Below are 20,232 nucleotides of genomic sequence, written 5' to 3'. Positions count from 1 at the left end.
TATGAGAAAAACAAGAGGGATCGATTCAAGTAGTAAATACCCTCCACCTCCAACGTAAAGCTAATCATACCTCATATTCCATCGTCAAATATAAACAGTAGCAGTAGAAAGGAACTGACAACTAAAACCTCGCAATAACTATTGGCAATCCAAAACATGTCTATAACAAAAACACAAAGCTATTCAAACAGCTTAATCTGCAATCCAAGTCAAATAAAAAACAAAAGAAGATGCAAAATGTTCAAGGAGTTCTGATGGAAGGACGATTCTACTTGACAGCAACAGCTAGTTCTTCAGCTCATGTATCGCAGCGAGGCTGTTTGTGTAAGGTATGAATCTTCTCTTCGGATTTAGTTGTCCTGGAGTCATAAAAGTCTCAACCTTCTGCCCACTCAGGTAATAAAGATATATCCTTTCAGTTGTGCAGATCACCACAATGTCATCACCACTGTTTATGCAGGGTAATACGCTGCACAACACAGTACCATTGTCAATAAAGGGATCTTCCTCCAGTGTTTGGCGAGACTTCTTGTGTCCAAGATTTATGCAGACACTGTGATTCAGACTCATGTCCATTCCTCCGTATATATCTAACATAAAAACATCCCCACAATCGTTGTAAACAGTTACATAGGATAGCTCATCCTTTACCTGAGTCAAGGCACCATATCTCCCAGGTGGAATAGGCACACGTAGAACTGCAGCGACCTCATTTTTCACATCAAATGCTAGCACACCATTTGATGTTGTACTCCAGTACGCCATCCCCTTCATATATAATCCCCCACCAACAAGAGTTGTATCTTCCAACTCAAGGCACTCTGAAGCAGAGCGACTCCAGTAATTTGATTGAGACGAGTAAATCTCAAAGAACACAACTGGTTGATCAAGAAGAGCGACAGCAGCGACAAGGTGAAAATATGATTCAATATTACCCTGAGGATCAAACGCAAGAATGACAGCTGGATCAGATCCGTGATAATATTGATGAGGAGGGATACGCTTCCAATCTTCGGTCAGAGGATTGCAAACGTAATAACTCTCCAACCCCTGGCAAAGGAGCAACCCGCTGCTAGAACTGAGAACTTTAATCCTTTCAGGCAAAAAACCCAGGGAAGATTGGGGATACCATTCGCAGAATGGTCCAGAGACAAGAAATTAGGATCAGATTGGAAATCCACATCCACAACTTGATAAAAGTAGCCTGAAAGTTTCTGGAATGAAGTGCTTTGCTGGTATGCTAATAATGGACAAACTATCCAATGATTCCATTCATTGGACACTGCCCGAAACTTCATCAATGATTTACCAGGAAGGAAAGGCAATACATGTTTCATAGCCACATCTTTGATCTCCATGTCTTCTCTCCTAATGTAGTCTGCAGGTAATTTTGATACTTCATTCCATTCCCGCTTATAAGCAACAGCCTTGAAGTCGTCCTCTGGAACCTGCAATCCAAGACAAAAGAGGTATTGTAATCAGATGAAAGAGATATATACATATCAATTACAGATCAAACTCATACTAGTTGGTGTCAGTCCCATGAAACATTTATTTCTACTCCTCTCTATTTAGGTTGGGCACTTTCAACAAGTTCACTTACAAAGGCTCATTTAAATGGTGTATTCATCAACATCTCTCAAAAAGATAAGGAAAACAATGGAAAGACAAACAAGAGAGTAGTTGTATCAGAAAGTGCAAGATCTAAAGAAGCAGCTTCTCAAAAAAATAGGGGAGTTCAAATTGCCCATATAAATACGTTGTGAAAATAAAAAAAATGGTTTTTGAATAAGATGAGTTCAAATGAAGCAAAATGAAGAGTAATTTTCATCCATCCAAGTAATTATTGGTTGTGTAACCTTGGATATGTTTCACTATTGCAGACCCTATCAATCAGAAGAAAAAACGACCATTCTTCTATAATAATAAGGTTATCGGAAACAAACTCTCTATCCAAAAAGGAAGGGGGGGTGGGTAATGTCACATCCTACCTCCCCCAGACCCCACTTGTGGGATTCCACTGGGTATGTTGTTGTACCGAAATAAATAAGTTTCAGTATTGTTCTTCATAAAAAACGAATAAAAATACTCAAAAAAAGGAGAGGAAGAAAACCATACCTTGTGAGTCCCACTGTCCTGTTGTTTAATAGCTGGAGAAAATTCCTCAGCATCAGCCATGATATTATTCTCAAACTCAACAGAGCTAATAGTCATCATGTTGTCCTTCAACGATTCCATTTAATTTTTTCTGCACAAAAAGCACGCTGTTAGTGACAATGGAAAATTTAAAGCATAAAGTCCCTCAAAGTATACTAATGAACAATCAAAAGAAAGACAGCCTAATCCACTTTAACAAAGTGTTTTAGTATGCGAGAAATTAGGATCTCATAGAAGGAGCAGATGAGGTACACTCTAGACTCTACTTCATAAATCACTAATCATCAGTATCAAAAGAAGAAAAGACATTTCACTATACTTAAAATCATAGATTCTGAAATGTAAATCTCCCAATCACCATTTAGCAGTTCATCTCCTTGGTAACTGTGGTTCAAAGAAATAAAAATATCAACAATCATGAACTTTCACAATACTGAAAATCAAGAAACCATAGATTTAGAAAAGTAAATCTTCCATAAAGAAGGAATTTTGAAACAAAGAGTCAAAAGGCAATTAAATAAGTCATTCACACATAGTTCATATCATAAATCTGAGTAAAATCCTACAGTTCATATATATAATTCTTGGTCAAATGAAACGTGAAATATTTACATACAACTAGTCCCACATAAGCATAATACAAGGAATCAAAACACATTCCAACAATTGAAACAGATGACGATCAAATGGAACAAATTAAGAATAAATCATTTTTCATGACATATATAATGGATAATCGTAAAAAGAAATTTAGAGTTTTTGATGAATAATGGTAATAAAAAAACATTAGTAGAATTAAGGAAAGAACTCACAATGCCCAGGGGTTGAGTTGCCGTGAACAAAGAAGAAGGGGGAAAAACGGCTTGAAACCCTAGCGGTGACGTGAACCGTGTTTGGAGAGAGTTCAAGATTGCAGAATTTTAGCACATAGTTTAGTTTGTATAAAGGAAATATTGTTTGCTTCTTTGGCTATATATATATATAAGAAAACAAAGTTGATAAAAGGAATTAACATAATAATCAAGTCGAGCAGTTTGACTTGTATAAGAAAGAAACCAATATTTATTCTTCTTTCTTTACATATGTATTATAAATTTTACACCATTAGATAACATAATAATCAAGTAAAAAAATAATTATAGGTGTAAATAAGTGAATTAACATCCATAAATAAAATGATACTAAAACCGCAATTATCACGTTCCATATCAAGAATACTAATGTGAATTATTGACGATCGTAATTAAATCTCTCTATCTTTTAACCAATCAATCCGATCTTTAAGTTAAAGCCTAATATTATCAATTAGTGGATCTTAAATCCTATTTACTCACTTGATTGAATTGTAATATTATTAAAGCATGTTAGGTAATTATCAAATTAACAATTGCATCGCTATTATATATTTATCTTATTTGATATGCTTTACTTGAGTAGAGGATATATGCAAAACAATCTTTCTACCTTCGCAAGGTAGGAGTAAGGCTGCCTACACTCCATTCTCCCCAGTTTCCACTAGTACAATTACACTAGGTATGTTGTTATTGTTATTAAAGGAGAGGTACATTTCAAAGTAAAATTTTCTCTTCTTTTACTGTTAAAAAGTTTCACAAGAGACTTAATTATCAGTGACTTCCCAACCTATAATAGCATACTCCATACGAAGATCAAATGTAAAACCCAATTAATGACATCTAACCAAAGGAAACATGTGTTTTTGAAACTTATTTTATTTCAAAGTGGAATTAACTGCAAATGTCAATAAGTCTCAAGAAATAACTATTCGATTAGCAACACTAAAACTTTGAAATTACTATCTACTAAGCGGTTACATCACACATATTATTGCCTAAATATCTGTCAAATAAAATAAGTATAGAAGTTGCATTCATGATTATGATTTAATGTAAACTCTAAATTGAAAAAGAAAATTGTGAAAAAGTGTAGAAGCTAGGAATAGTGATTACCGAATAAGTCTTGGTATCTTACACAATACTTTACTCATTTCGCATTAAATCTCCAATACTAAAATTCCTAAATCACCAACTATAAAAGTTGTATCCATCGTGAAAATGTTCAAACACTTGTTTCTACTCAAAATCTGTTGTACATCTTTATTCAAATTCAAAGTGGTAATATTTTAAAGTGAATTTAAATATTTTTAGTTTTTATTATGTAGTTGTTTGATAATGTTTAACCAATTAAACTTGCATATAAATGCAAAAGAAGATAATCTCAGATCAAGAGGAATGGAGGATATGGCAAAATTGGTAGATGCTAGGGACTTAATTGGATTGAGCCTTGGTATAGAAACTTACTAAGTGATCACTTTCAAATTCAGAGAAACCAAGAAATTAACAAAAATGATCAATCCTGAGCTATATTGTCTCTTCTTCAAATGATAAATCTAACCAAAATTACCACATCATCAATTCAAAAGAGAGATGAGTTTGGATATAATGTTGATTCCGGCAAATTTACCACTTACAAACTTGATGAAGAAAGGGGTATAGAATGTTAATCAAAACAACTTTATGAATTGATTCAAATGTGTTTAGCGATGTGTTAGTGTTGAATATGTACTTTCATATAATTATATGTTCGAAATGTTAACAAATTGACATACATTTAAGTTCAGATTTAGATTGAAAACAATGAAGGATTAGTCCACCCCAAACCGTGACACACTTTTAAGGTTGGGCCGGGCTGGCCATTTTAAGGCTTTTTAACATGAAGGGCTAATCCACCCTAACCCATCAAATTCCTTGGTCTGCATAGCTTAAGGCTGAATTAGATTGAAAAGACCTATTTTGACAGCTCTATTAGGAATGAAAATTACTAGAAAGATTTTGACTTGAGATTGTGTTAGGCAATGAAATGTCGAAATTCTCCTCCTTTTATCAACTTTGTTTCCTTTATATATATATACATAGCCAAAGAAGCAAACAGTATTTCCTTTAGAAAAATTAAACTCTTTGCTAAATTTCTGCAATCTTGAACTCTCTCCACACACGGTTCTCGTCATCGCTAGGGTTTCAAGCCGTTTTTCCCCCTTCTTCTTTGTTTACGACAACTCTACCCCCGGGCATTGTGAGTTCTTTCCTTAATTCTTCTAATGTTTTTTATTACCAGTATTCATTAAAAGCTCTAAATTTCTTTTTACGATTATCCATTATATGTGTCATGAAAAGTGATTTATTCTTAATTTGTTCCATTTGATTGTCATTTGTTTCAATTGTTGGAAATTGTTTTGATTCCTTGTATTATGCTTATGTGGGACTAGTTGAATGTAAACATTTCACGGTTCAATTGACCAAGATTTATATATATGAACTGTCGGATTTTACACAGATTTATGATATGATCTATGTGTGAACGACTTATTTAATTGTATTTTGACTCTTTTGTTTCAAAATTCATTCTTTATAGAAGATTTACTTTTCTAAATCTATGGTTTCTTGATTTTCAGTATTGTCAAATTTCATGATTGTTGATATTTTTATTTCTTCGAACCACATTTACCAAGGAGATGAACTGCTAAATGGTGATTGGGAGATTTACATTACAAAAACTATGATTTTTAGTATAGTGAAATGTCTTTCCTTCTTTTGATACTGATGATTAGTGATCTATGAAGTAGAGTCTAGAGTGTACCTCATCTGCTCCTTCTATGAGATCCTAATTTCTGGCTTACTAAAACACTTTGTTAGGAACTTCATTTACTCCTAGGCCAAGAGGATGATGAAGTACTAAGCGGAGATCAAACTACACAGAGAATGATGTCTGTACTACATGAAGATCAAAAACCTACCATCTGTATCAAAATCATCATCATCCCCTGAATTTTGATAAGCTTCATTTTCTTCATCAGTGTCCTCTAAATCCTCGTCTTGTGCATCCTCTTCGACATCTTCTTCACTAAAATCCTGGATTTAATGATATAGTATAAATACAACATATACGCAAATCAAAGTCCAATTCCACCACACGGTGAACCAGGACATACAAGAGCGTAACTTGGGTCAAAACTTAAGTTCAGAGCATATATGTGAAGACGTAATAACTTATACAAATTAATGTGAACAATAATATGCAGGTGAGGTTTATATAAATATTGGAAAGGGGAAATTGATGAGTTTTAGAAAGCACTATTCCTCATGCAGAGAACCTCTGCTCCCAAAAAAAAACCTGGCACAGTTTCCAGGGACTCTTACATAGGTGGAAAGCAACAGGTTCATTAGATTTCAAAATCGGAAAGAAAAGAAAAAAAGGAGACATAAGCTTTCCTCCTTAATATGCTGGTACAGATAGCTATCTACTTGTTTTTTATCCGCTATACACAAACACCTCATAGACAAGATGAGGCACAACGAGAAGGACAGGAACTAGATCAGGAATGTCATTGGCTTACCTTTTCATCAAAATCATTATCATTATCAAAGATAGCTTTTCTTCTCATTCTTCCGTCATGGAAATCAAAATGTTCCCTGAAACTAGTACTCGATCCTGGGTGCTTCTCTGATCCAATAGTATCTTCTTCCTCAGAACTATCATCATAGGTGTCCTTTGACTCCTTTGGATGAGTACGCTTCAACTGTAGTGGTTCCAACTCATTCAAATCTTCAGAATCATTGTCTTCATCTGACGTCTGATCCATCACTGTTGGGTTCAAAGATAGACTGATCTCGCTCCGCAGGCACCAAATCATTAGTTTGATCAGCTTTAGCATGATTTGATGAGGATGGATTATGTTTTTTCCCGAAAAGGGAAATAAAACTATTTTCTAACTTCTCATCGATTGAATATTTCGTGTTCTGAAGTGATTTAACTAAAGCCTCTCCAACATCATTGATCATTGACCTTCCCTGAGATCAAGAGGATAATACTTGTGAGTGGGAAAATGTCTTGCCAAAAGTTGTGACCCAAAAAATAAAACAAGAACATATAGCATGTTAGAAAAAGGTGATCTTAACATCCAATATTTTCTTTATCCATTATTAAGAAAACTAGTCATATCCCGTAATACTGAAAAATACAAATTACCAGTGTTAAAAAAAAACCAGTTGTAGATCCATGCATGACACAGGCGAGATTTTTAATTATTAGTCTATGTAAAATAAAATTGTGCCTAACATAATCCTGTTCTTCTTTATTTTTTTTCACGCATTAGTTGCTATTGGCATCCACCTAATGTAGTTTGACAAATGTATGGATCATTTTTCGTAATAACATGGTAGGGAGGTGACAGTAACATAACTCAATTTTTCTTTTCAATTGGTCGGCTTAGCGAAAATGCACAAAAACCAACAAACTACTATCGATCATAAGGTTTTTTTAGAAATCGATCATAAGATTAACGACGACCATTCCTGTCCCGACGGTGTCTAAGCAATTGGTAAAAAGATGTACTAAAATGTTACAACATATAGGAGTTCTCAACAACTTCTAAGAGCATCTAAGCAAATAGCACTCCTCCGAATGCAAAAGAGAGAGAAAGACTGAACGTGGAGGAAATGGATGAAACAAACACCAGCACAAGAGAAGATTTCATAATCAACATTTGGTCTTATTAAGTCGCTTGACCAAAAATAAGTAGAGTTCAGCCAGAAATTATGATGAGTAACTGATAGGGATGGAAGGAATCCAGAGCAAGCAAAGGAAAGCAACGACATTCAAGGCCTACTAATTGGTAATAGCAGCAAATTTTAAAGCTATAGCTGTTTATGATAAGAACTTACCAATTCAAACAACAAAAGAAGCTATAACCAAAAGATAGCCTGAGGCATATCATTTATCTTGCTGAACTAAATAAGGGAATGTAAATTTCCCATAAGCCAAAAAAAATTGGAATTCGTTTTTTTTTAAAAAAAAAAAAAATAGGTTTATAAGAAACAGAGAGGAAATATTTACCTCTGTGACCCCCAACAGCAGCTGTTTCATCAACCATAGAGAACTAGACAAAGTGATCATTTATGTTTGTATACACAGCATCCTTATCGTAAAGAAGATCGCCCAATCCAGACATGGGGGCATAAAACAGCTTTTCCTTGTCCCTTAGTCCCTTCATCTTGGCAGCAGATGGTAGAGGGCATGGATCAGGTAATGCTGTTATACCAGCTAAGCTATAATCACCAACACCAGCAATATGTACCTGGTCATATTGTGAAGCAGCTTTAGAATATGGACAAGGGAGAAATAAACTGCTAAATCACTAGCTGTAACACCATATTAAAATAACTAGATATAAATAAAATGACAAGGTCTTCACATGAATCATTATACAACTAGTGAGTTTGTATCCCAAAGGCATCCATCTTTCCTGGTCTTCTCTACTTTGTTATGAAAGGGAGATAACTTGTTCCCTTTCCATAGTACATCGAACAGTAGAATTCACAAACTCTGATTGTTGACAAGTAAAGAAAATATTATTCACAAGTGCAATAGCCAAGCACTAAGCCAATGTTGGATGCTACAAAAGATTCCCTGTGCAAAATCTACAAAACATTGATAGGACTCTCATTTTTCCTCCTCACATATGATGACAGGTTTACACCAAAAAGGCCAAAGGTCCATTCTATACGCGAAATTCCTAAAACAATAGCCAAATTTTTCTATATTAGCCACTAGATACATAATATGCATTTGAACGTTAAGCTTGATGATTTTCTCTAAGTCTTTGAACCAGATCTGTGGTATTGTCACTCTTAAAGTTCATCTATTTGTAGCCCGATAGAGCCAACCAACACTCCATAAGATGTTAGGCATATTGCTATGTCATCTCTCAAGGCTCAGCAACTATATTACTTTCAATTGACCTTACAGGGTGCACGAACCTTTGCTTCTATGCCTATAAACAGCCAGTTCATAGCATAATCAGAATTTTATTTAACATGAATTAGTACAAAAAGTTATTTTTTAAACCTGTAGTACTAAAAGTTATTTCCCAACCAAATACAAGAAAAGTACAAGAAACAAAGCATTCACATCACAGACCTTTGTTCCTTTCTTCATATTACATCCACAAAGATAACAGTACAAAATGACATTTCTGTCACACTTGTTGTCCATACACACTTTTTCAGGGGGAGTTAGATCTTCAACAATGTAGGGGTGGGACATGCGTCAGGATAAAGGAGCAAACTTCATGACAGAGATAAACCGAGCAAGATTATGCACTTCACGTTTAGAGTACCTACTCATTAACAAAAATTGTTTCAGAAATTAAATAGAAATATTACATTATATCAATGTAGCATGCTAAACATGTATTTTCAAATATGAAATCCAGGGACTTACTTCCCATGGATAAGACCACACAAATAAAATAATTTAGCTCCATCATATATCTCAGTCCAAAATCTATGTTTTAACCGTTGCTTCATCTTTTTAAGCTTCTTAACATCCTTGAACTGGTCGAAATGTGTAAGAACACCCATAACTTTAGGAAATCCATGATTTTGCAGTATATTAAGGAATTCAAAGGTCTCCTGCAAAATTAATTGCAACACCCAAGAAAAATTTTGAGCTAAGACTCGACCCGTCCGTTGTAGTGAGTAAGTTTTTACTCAGGAATTTTAATTTTCCTACGCGTTAAGGTCACTAGATATAGCACCTTCAATTTCAAGAAGAACTAAAGAGAGTTCATTCAAGTCATTCCTAAGTTTTTCTTAAGTTTTGGTTCAACTTCAAACAACCATAACTTTTAGTACGGGATGAGTAAGAAGACCCATAAGATATTAAATTAAAGCCCTTTGAGTCCTCTTTCCAACGCCACCAAGTTTGCTAAATTCCGAGCTCTGAGTAACAAGTTAATGACTGATTTACTAACGACGCTCCAACCTGGCAGTATCTCCACGATGGCTCCGCGTTACGGAGCCAATACGAACCTCATTGCTTGGTGAAAAATTATTCTGATTCCCATTTCGTTTTATTTATTTCTTAAAGGATATTTTGGTCCTAAAAAGCCTTAGAATGTCATCTAAATTGCCCATAACGTGTAAAAATCAGTTTTTCTTAAGTCAAACCCTCCCATCCACTCCAAAAATTTTAACGCTCAAGGACTTCAAGAAACGCTAAGTCTAGGGTTCATCTTTCAAGATTTTCCTTCAAGAAGATGATTCTTTTAGTATGTAAGCTTCCATAGTGTTGGGTTTGTTCACTCACACGCCAATCATGTTATTTTTAGCGCAATTTCATTCGTAAAAGTTGAAAGATTAGAGTCCTTGATGAGTTTTTGATAGGTGTTGTTCTTAAAGTTCATCCTAAATCTTATTGTGTTGGGGTTTTGATGATTTCTTGAGATAAATGTGAGTGTTTTGAGGCTAGTATTGAGTAGATTAGAGTGTACTTATGTTAAGTAATCGAATCCAAGTGATTGGGGAAGAAACTGTTCGATTCTAGGCGAATTGGGGTTAGAAAACGAGGAAGAAAAAGTCGGACAAGGAACAGGTACCAAGTCCGCATCGCGAACCTGTTCCTTCCATATGAAAATTTTCGCTCCGCGTCGCACAGAGGTCGCGAACTCCACTGTTTCAAAAATTATTTCGACCAAACATTTTAATGCATCTCCGCATCGCGGAATGGCTCCCCAGAACGTGTTTTTCAACCGTTTCTCATGTTTAACTATCTAAAAACATTCCTAAACATCTTGAGATCTTTCCTATCACAAATCAGAACCTTGAATACATAAATCAAATTCAAGGTAGAGTTGAGAGTCAAGTTTTGAGAGTTCTTTCAAATATTTTTGAGAAAGTCCCTTTGAGTCTTTGTGAGGAGTCTTCTACAATTTCTAATAACTTGTATCAAGACTCGAGCAAGTGAGTATGAGAATGAGGAGAATGTATTCATGAGTCTACTTTGTCATCATGAGACCTTTCATAGCATGAACCATAAATCTTGAATTCATAATTCACATTCAAGAGAGAGTTAAGAGTAGAGTTCAAGGAAGCCTTTGAGTTCAATTGTGAATCCTTTGAGATCCACCATCGATTTGAGTTAAGTTCTTGAGGAAGTAAGTATGAGAATGATAAGAGTCGTTTACATGAGTTCCATGTTGTTATGTAGACTTTCGAGTCGAGTTGTTCATGCCCATAAATTCTGCATGAACTCCATAAGTTGAGTATCCTTGAAAGGAGTAGTATCTTCAAGTTCTAAGTCTTTGAGTATTGAGTTCCTAATCTTTTTCGAGATTATATTCCTAATCATGGGACCATTACATGTTACACATGAAGTCCTTGAGTTGGGTTATACATGTCCATAATTCTGCATAAACCCTATAAGTCGAACAGTCTTGAGATGAGTAGTATCATTAAACTTCTTGAGTTCCAAGTATTGAGTTTTATCTATGTTTATTGAAAACCTTGCATTGAGTCATTCACGTCCATAAATCGACATGAACCATATTTTATGAAGTCTTTTACAAATGTTTTAAATTTTGTTTGAAGACTTAAGCTTGGAAGTTGAGTAAAGAGTAAGAGTAAAGTTCATTTTCTTTAAAATGATATATGGGAACTAAGTATTCCCAAGAGTAAATGTTTTCACATTTATGATGAGAGAAAACTGAGATTTCCAAAAGAGTTTTGAGCAAGAAAGGGAACATCGATTCCAAGAGAGCTTTTAAGCTAAGTTTTTAAGTAATTATCTCAAACCAAAGAAGGAAGTTTTGTTTTTACAAACATATGAGCTAAGATATTTTGGGAGTAGTATTAAGCACCGATATGGGGACGAGTTTGAGTTCAGATAATTCACGTCCCCATAAACCATGTAGCCATCATGGGTAGTAAAGGATCACACTTTTTAGATGACTCCTTAAGATGCTTTTAGCATAAACTAGTGGATCCACTAAGTTAAGCGTTCTATATGATGGCAAAGTATAAGACAGTTCTAGCAGCGTGGGCAAGACGTTGTATCACCACTTAGGCTCATAATGGTGGTTGTCGGTTAGATAAACTCCCACAGAAACAATATTACTTTATTATATAAGTAAAGTTGAGTTTGTTATTGCATTTTCTTTAACGAACTAAGTTGCTTTTACTGTTTTATAAAGCTTTTCATATATTGCATGTGTATTGTTGCTTTAATTGAGTTGAGTACCCAGAGTCGAATATCATATGTTTGAGTTGAGTACCTAATTTCTGAGTTGAGTATCTTATCCTTGAATACTTCTGAGTTGAGTAAGTTTGAGTATCCTTGAGTATTCCTTAAGTTAAGTAAATTTGAAATGAGGTAAGTATGTTTCATTTTTATCAAGTTTCAAGCTTATGTTTATGTTTTAGAATTCCCCTTACATGCTCGTACATTCCACGTACTGAGCCATTTGGCCTGCATCTTTTCATGATGCAGACACAGGTGTTCAAGATCATCAACAAGAGATTCGTTATACATTCGGGAGTTCGAGTTAGCAATGGTGAGCCTCCTTGTTTGCGGAGGATTTCATTTACTTTTCAGTTTAGTCAGGATGTCGTGGGTCTTGTCCCGACTTTCATCTTTATCAGTTAGAGGCTTCATAGATAGTCAGTATAGTCGAGAAGTTTGTAGTATTTATTTTACTAAATGTTTTAAAGACTTTTTTTAAAACTGGTAAGGTTGTATTCTTCAACATTAAGGGCATGCTGGCCACCACCAAAAAGTGTCAATTACAAACTTCCTATCAAATCTACAATTTGATCTGTATCTACTATACACAACTGTTTACACCAAAAAAGTAGAGATACTATACAATTCCATTTGACCTTGTGTATGGAATTGGATCTATTGTCGAAACATCTACTGTTCCTTTCCTTCCAAACTGACCACCATATACATGATGGTATTAACCTCCACCATCTCTTTTGGCTCTTGGTACCTCCTCTCCTTACCCAGCTCTTCAACACGTTTAATGTACATTCTGGCATTGTCCAATTCAAATTTGAGATGCTAAGGAACAAATTCCAGATTTGAGCAGTGTAATTACAGTGCAACAAGAGGTGGCTGTTAGTTTCACTTGTCAAATTGCATAAAAAACACCTAGTGACCAGCTGTCTACCCTTCTTCTGAAGTACTTCTTGTGTTAAACAAACTCTCTTTATCACTAGCCAAGTGAAGCATTTCACTTTTGTAGGAATATCCCCCTTCCAAAAATAGTTCCCGAGGTGTTTTGGTCTCCCTTCCATCACCTGGAGACCTCTTCTGTAAGCACTGTTGACTGAGAAAAGGCCATCTTTGTTGTGCTTCCACAACATCCTGTCTGTGGCATTTGCGTTGATGGTCACTCCGCCTAGCATCCCTAATATCTCAGCCACCCTTTCCACCTCCCAATCATTGAAAAGTCTTCTAAAAACTAGATCCCAGCCCTGTTTAGTCCAGCAATCACCAACATTGGCATCAGGATTTCCACAAATTTGAAAGAGATCTCTAAGAGGGGATTGGTCTATCCAAACATCCTTCCAAAATTTTGTTTTAGAGCCACTTCCCACCTTGATATATAAATTTGTCTCCATTTGTGACCACAAGTTTCTAATTGATCTCCATGCACCCACACCATAAGGTTCTGTTGTGATCTCTGTACACCAAGGGTTTAACTCACCATATTTAGCTATGATCACCTCTTTCCAGAGGGCATTTCTCTCTTCAGTGTACCTCCAAAACCACTTCTTCAATAGGCTCTCATTCTGTAGTTTCAAGTTCTTAATTCCCAGCCCCCCTCTGTCTTTGCTAAGTAGAGCAGTTTCCCAGTTTACTAAGCTATAGCCTTTTCCATCCTTGTTGCCTTGCCATAAGAATTTTCTCCTTAGCTTATCCAGATTTTCCACTACTTTTCCTGGGATTGGGAATAGAGACATCACATAAGTGGGCAGAGAATCAAGAACAGAGTTTATTAGGATCAATCGTCCTCCAAGTGAAAGATATTGAGCCTTCCATCCAGAAAGCTTCTTTTCAGTTTTCTCCAAAATACTATCCCATATTTCCAAGGCTTTGTGATTGTTACCCAATGGCATGCCTAGATAGGTGGTAGGCAGCTTCCCAACACTACACCCTAGTATTCCTGCCATCTCTTTTATCTGAGGTACCTCATTCACAGGGAAGAGACTACTTTTTCCCCAGTTCACTTGCAATCCTGAAACTGCTTCAAAAAGTACCAATATCACTCTAATGTAGCTTATATGTTCTTCTACAGGATCACAAAGGATGATGGTATCATCTGCGTAGAGCATATGACCAATTTCTCTTTCTTCCCCCCTCTGCCTCCCACTTTGAAGCCTTTGATCCATCTATTTTGTGTAGCAATCCTCATCATAGCATTAAATCCCTCCATTGCTAGGATGAACAGGAAAGGGGAGAGAGATTACCCTGTCTCAGTCCCCTTTCTGATTCAAAAAAACCCACAGGTTCTCCATTCACAAGCACAGAGAACTTGACAGTTTTGATGCATGTCTCAATCCACTTTAGCCATTTGTCCCCAAAGCCGAGGAAATAAAGTTGGCAGAAATCACCAATCAGTAAATGTGAAAGGTACTGGAGGAAGAATATAACACCCTCTGTGTTACCGTGGTAACAAGATGGAAGCATGCAACAAATGTCAATTTTAATATAACCAATTAAGTTTGTGTAAGGAATCTAACTGAAACTCCCTCTGCTATTCTGTGAGAGATTTTGATCAAACACACCATTAAATAACTTTACTAGCATATTGAATTGATAGTGTCAAAAGATAACACTGAAAATAGTTGTTAAAAGTGATCAGGTATTACTGAGGATATCATGGTATAGAGTAATAAAGTATTACACTTTCTTCAAGTACTAATATTATTGCATGTCATGAGAAAAGGCATGTCAAATAAAACGGGACAAAGAGGATCAATTTGAAAGACAGAGGAATCAAGAACTTACATTAATGATAATATCTGCATATAATTCAATCTCACCTAACTTGTTACGAATAAACCATCCTTAGACTAGAGTAGTTGCTACATATTCAATGAGAAAACGCTAGAATAATCTTATGCTTATCCTAAAGAGTCTTTTTTCTCTTAAGAAACAAAAGCGCACCATTTCAAAGCCATAGCTACCGTCAATGAGAAGCAATGCCAAATCCGCAAACTTTGCCACATCAATCATTCCATTGATATCATTCGGACACTCTATAAACTGCAAACGTCTCTACTTACCTACAATGGCACAAATTAATTAACAAAAATTTTCCAATACCAAAGATCCAAGTAAAACGCAATAGAATATAGTTATGTCAATACTGCATATACAGCTACTCTTCTAATTGATTAAGTTGACACCTTACTTTGGGACATCAAAAGGGAAAAAAAAGTCATCTAGATATTATCAATAATGTCAAAGGAGAAAGGCATAGAAAAGCACCAAAACCTGCTTTATGGGATATATTAACAACGCTCAACTAAATGAAAAAAGACGCAAAATTGATGGAAATAAAACACTGCATATTAAGTTAATATATTGGTGGATAAAGACCATGGTAGTTCAAGTTCCACTCTATTTCTGGTTAAGTTTTTAAGTTCACAATGCAATTGTAAGTAGTAACTAACTCTCTTGTAAAAATATTTTAATTTCCTACTCCTAGGGAGTAGTGACTAGAATATTTCCATCTGCCGAGTTTCCTGAACACTACACACTAAATTGATCCAGCCACCTTAATGATTTAGAGTCAACCTCTAGGAAAAACTCAAGAGTTTCATAATTAACCTAGGTTTTGTGTTGAATCACCAACTAAGAGCTTCCACAGAAACAGCAATTTAGCAAGGCACAACATTCAGCCTACAAAGTGCCTTGCCTACCGGGATTAAGTGCACATTTGACAAGACCAGTTACTAACATATTGCAATAAAGCAGAAAAGCATATCCTCAATCACGTAGCAAAAAAAACGAAAAGAGAAAAAAAGAATAGCTATAAAATACAATTTGACAGTTTATATACATATCAGAGTCAGTAACAGCATCACAACCACAGCAGATTACTCGGACGCGAAACCAAGCACTCACTGTATACCATGTCCCAACTGATTTTGGAGGAATGTCTTGCTTGTGGAGAACTAAATATAATGTCAAAACCCAGTAAAAACCAGCCAGCTGAAGTTATTCTGAATGCGGAGTATATTAAGTTGAAAGAAACCCAAATGAAAGTAAAATAACCTCATACACAAAAACATCTTTATACAAGAAAATTAGCTTTTCTCTTTTATTTCATTCATTAAACTTGAAATGATATATGGGCTAGGGGAAGTATTAGGAAAATTTAATTATGGTCTTCTCTAAAGTACGGAGTCCATCTCGAAAGCCTACCATTGTAATTGAAATGGGGAGCAGGAAAAGGATAAGGAACAAGAAAATGGATATACTGTAAGATGTTAAATGAATAATTTCCACAACCACCCAACACCTCCAGCATATTTGATATCCTCTCTACCTCCTTTTTGAAGGAGATAAAAATCACAATCAAGACGAAACATGAGAGAAACAGAAACCATCGAAGATAATATCTCAGATGTGATCAGGTGAATTTCTATTACTTCCAATTATTCATTTATGGACTAAGCTAACCGGAAAAAGGAACAAGGTGGGAAGCCAATCCATACCTGATACTATAGTGATGGGACCTCGAACTTCAGGTAAATTTTGCTTGGTATAGTGCTTCACGAGAGACTTAATTAACAGTGACTTCCCAACCTATAATAGCATAATAGCATAATCCATAAGAAGATCAAATCTAAAACCCAATGAATGACATCTAACCAAAAACAACCATGTGAAATCAACCTTGGGAGGTCCCTGCACTACAATAACATATGGAGCTGGTTCACCAGTGGGCCTATCAACTGTTGGGACATGAAACCTCTTCTGCTCCTTCTCTGTTGCTCGTGCTTGCATTTTCTTTGCTTTCACCATGGAATTAAATGCAAATGCCTACAAATTTACATTATAAGTCTCAAGAAATTACTATTCAAGAAATCTTGGACTTGTGCCCAAATTATTATTTTCTTGATGAAGTAATCAAGAAGATGCAAAGAGTACAAAAGTAGATATGCTTTCTCCATTACATGATAAAAGTTAAGACCCTGGAGCCAGTGAGGAGACTTAGGTCTAGAGTTAAAAGAACTAACAAAATCTATTCATATATGACTGGGTAGACCAACAAAATAGACTGAAACAAATATTTACCCAGATTATTAATAAATATCAGTCAAGAATAGAGTAAAACAGTAGACGAACCCAGGCACATAAAGAAGAAAAAGAACTACAAGAAAAAATACTATTCAAGAAACCTTAGGATTATGTTGTTTATTGTTTTCGTCGGAAGCACCCTTTATTTTCTTGTCGGACTTGGATTTTTTCTTGGCGGTAGGACCAGACTGACGTGACCTGTGAGATTTGTGCGACTGTTCTCCGTCGATAGCCATGGCAGAGAGAGAAAAGTCTGAATCAATTTGGCGTTCTGGGTTTCCAATTCCAACTGCAACCCTCAAAAGACTAAGAGCATCGTCGGCGCCGGAGAAGAAGAAGAATGGGATGGATAAATACTGAAAAGGGTTTTAAGAAGACTGTTTATGGAAAAGGGTTTAAGGGCATAGTAGCGCAGCGAACTGTTTAAATATGGAGAGTATTTACTAAAAGTTATTCCGTTATATTATATACTCCTTAGCGTGACTTATAAGTTCGTAACTTAAATTATACGAATCTTATTATTTAAATATCTCTATCATTTTTTGGAGAATGTCTAGATTGATTTATTGTAAGTTATTTTTTATTTTTTAAATTTAGAAAGTGTTTGGAATTATAAAAAAGTGTTTAAAAAAAATTTAGGCAGAGATAGTTTTTAAAATATCAAAAGCTACGTGTGCCCAATTATGGTGCTTATAAATTACTTTTAAAAAGTCAATTCAAACCCCCTAAATTAATTTTCCATAGAGTTTGAAATAATAATATAATGTCTCACTAATTAATAATTTTATATCAAATTTGAAGTTAAATACACTTATATACATGTATTTTTGCTAATAGATACATTCTAAAATAAAAATACATACAGAGAGAGGCAAGCGAGAGATAGACAGAAGGGAAGCAAGCGAGAGATAGAGAGAAGGGAGGCAAGCGAGAGAATCAGTGTATCTAATGTAACGACTCGGAAAATGATAGAGTGAAACTAGAGCCTCACATGTGAGTTTGGAGTCGAGAACTTAATGAAATGATTATATTTGAATTTGACCCAAAAGTTCTTAAAAAATGTGCTTCGGAAGTTATCGGAAACTTGTTTAGCTGTATATTAAAAGATCCGTTTCGTTTTTCGAAAATCCGACTTCATATTCTTGTTTAGGGGGTCAAATTGAGTGGGAAATGGGTCTAACCCAAATTTTAGAGCAACCGTATCAAAATCCGAAATTTCCAAGTGAAGCCTTTTTCGAGGGTCTACTTTGGAGGGTCATATCTCCTAGCACACAAATTATTTGGGTGGCCAATAATATATCCATGGAAAGCCCTTTGAGTTAGCTACCTAACTCACTTCGTTTCACCTCATTCGGAGTTCGAACGAAGAAGTTATGCCCATTTTCGTAAAGTCTGTCCGGCAGAAAATGCAAATTCCAGTAGCTAATTTTACTGTTCATTTACTGTTCACCCGCCTGATTTTTTTCTAAGTGTTGGACCATTTTTTTCAAAAGACTTATGTTATTTCCTATATACCATTAGTTCATTCCCATCCCTAAAAACATTTCCCTCTCTACAATCCTCCATTTAAGAAGAAGAAGAAGTGGGAGCTAGGGCTTTGGATTCAAGGCTTTCTTCATCAAATTTCGTGGGAGATCATAGCAAAGGTATGGTGGTCTTGATCCTTGTCTAATTTTCCATTCAAGGAGCCAAATCCAAAGTTATTTCAAAGTATGAAAAATCTAGGTTTTCACTCAATCTCATGGGTTCTTCCACCAAATGGTTTTAAAAGGTTTCTAATGGCACTTTATGGTTATATTGTTGTTGTATTGACGATTTAAGATGAAAATACTCCATGAACCCATGATTTCTCTCTATTCCTAGTTTATGCCTTTATGAAGTGGGTTGCTAGATAATGAATGTATATGAATCAAACTTGTTTAAAGGTCTTTAGATTGTTGAAGTATGTCATTACCCATGCTTATTTTATGGTGTATTGTTGGTGTATTGGTATGTGAGGCTTATGGCCTTAAAGGCATAGTATGAGAAATTGGAGTGTTATCATGACATTATACGAATGAGAATTCAATGAAGATAATGTGATCATGTTATGAATGTAAAGGTGTTGTTGTAGGTTGTTCACTGGTTTGGTTGCATAATTACTACCATATTTTCCATGCTCTTTGATTCCATTACATGCCTTCAAGGTGTTTGACAAAATGTCCAACTATGGAGAATTGATGAATCGATGCTTTAAAGTTTGAGTTATGAGATGTATGGAAATCCAGAGATGTGTTGATGACACTCATGAATGTTGATGATATAATATGAAGGATTCTTCAATATAAAGTATACCTTGAATTGGTAGGGCTTATGCATCATTTTCTTGTATAAATGATTATATTGTTGATTGTTGAATCCTTGGATCGGTAGGCTAATGGCACCCTTCCATTAATGATAAGTAATGAACCTTGGATTCGGTAGGCCTATGGCACCTTTCCATAAAGGTTAATGATGAGACTTGAATCGGTAGGCCCATGGCACCCTTTCAAGAGGAGTTAATGAGCTTTCCTAAATGTACCTTGAATCGGTAGGCTTATGGCACCCTTTCATGTGTTAAATAATGTACCTTGAATCGGTAGGCTTATGGCACCCTTTCATGTATGATGATGTCAAAGTAATGAACTATTATATGGGAATGTAGGCTAAGCACCGAGCGGATTTGGTTAGATGGAAACTCCCCCGACAGTTAGGCATGAGTTTCAATGATCGTCTACCTTATCCCATAAACTATGTGCCCGCATAGGAAGCTAGTGGATCCATTAAGCTATATATACCGGTCTTCCTTAGGCAAGTAGACCACCTCTTTTCGGTGTGGGGACTCATGACACCGGATTCCATGACAAGCTCTCATGGTCTATGTCGGTT

General features: G+C 35.5%; 1 pseudogene; it reads right to left on the bottom strand.

Moving 5' to 3' along the window:
* Nucleotides 1-5,945: 5,945 nt before the first annotated feature.
* LOC125816564 (uncharacterized) lies at nucleotides 5,946-17,574 on the bottom strand (annotated as a pseudogene).
* Nucleotides 17,575-20,232: the final 2,658 nt, after the last annotated feature.

The sequence above is a fragment of the Solanum verrucosum genome, unplaced genomic scaffold (genome assembly GCF_900185275.1).
Source record: "Solanum verrucosum unplaced genomic scaffold, falcon-dt-bn FXZP01000261.1, whole genome shotgun sequence".
NCBI classification, from domain to species: Eukaryota; Viridiplantae; Streptophyta; class Magnoliopsida; order Solanales; family Solanaceae; genus Solanum; species Solanum verrucosum.
Note: the sequence above shows the minus strand (reverse complement) of the source record. Positions and strands in the feature narration are given on the sequence as shown.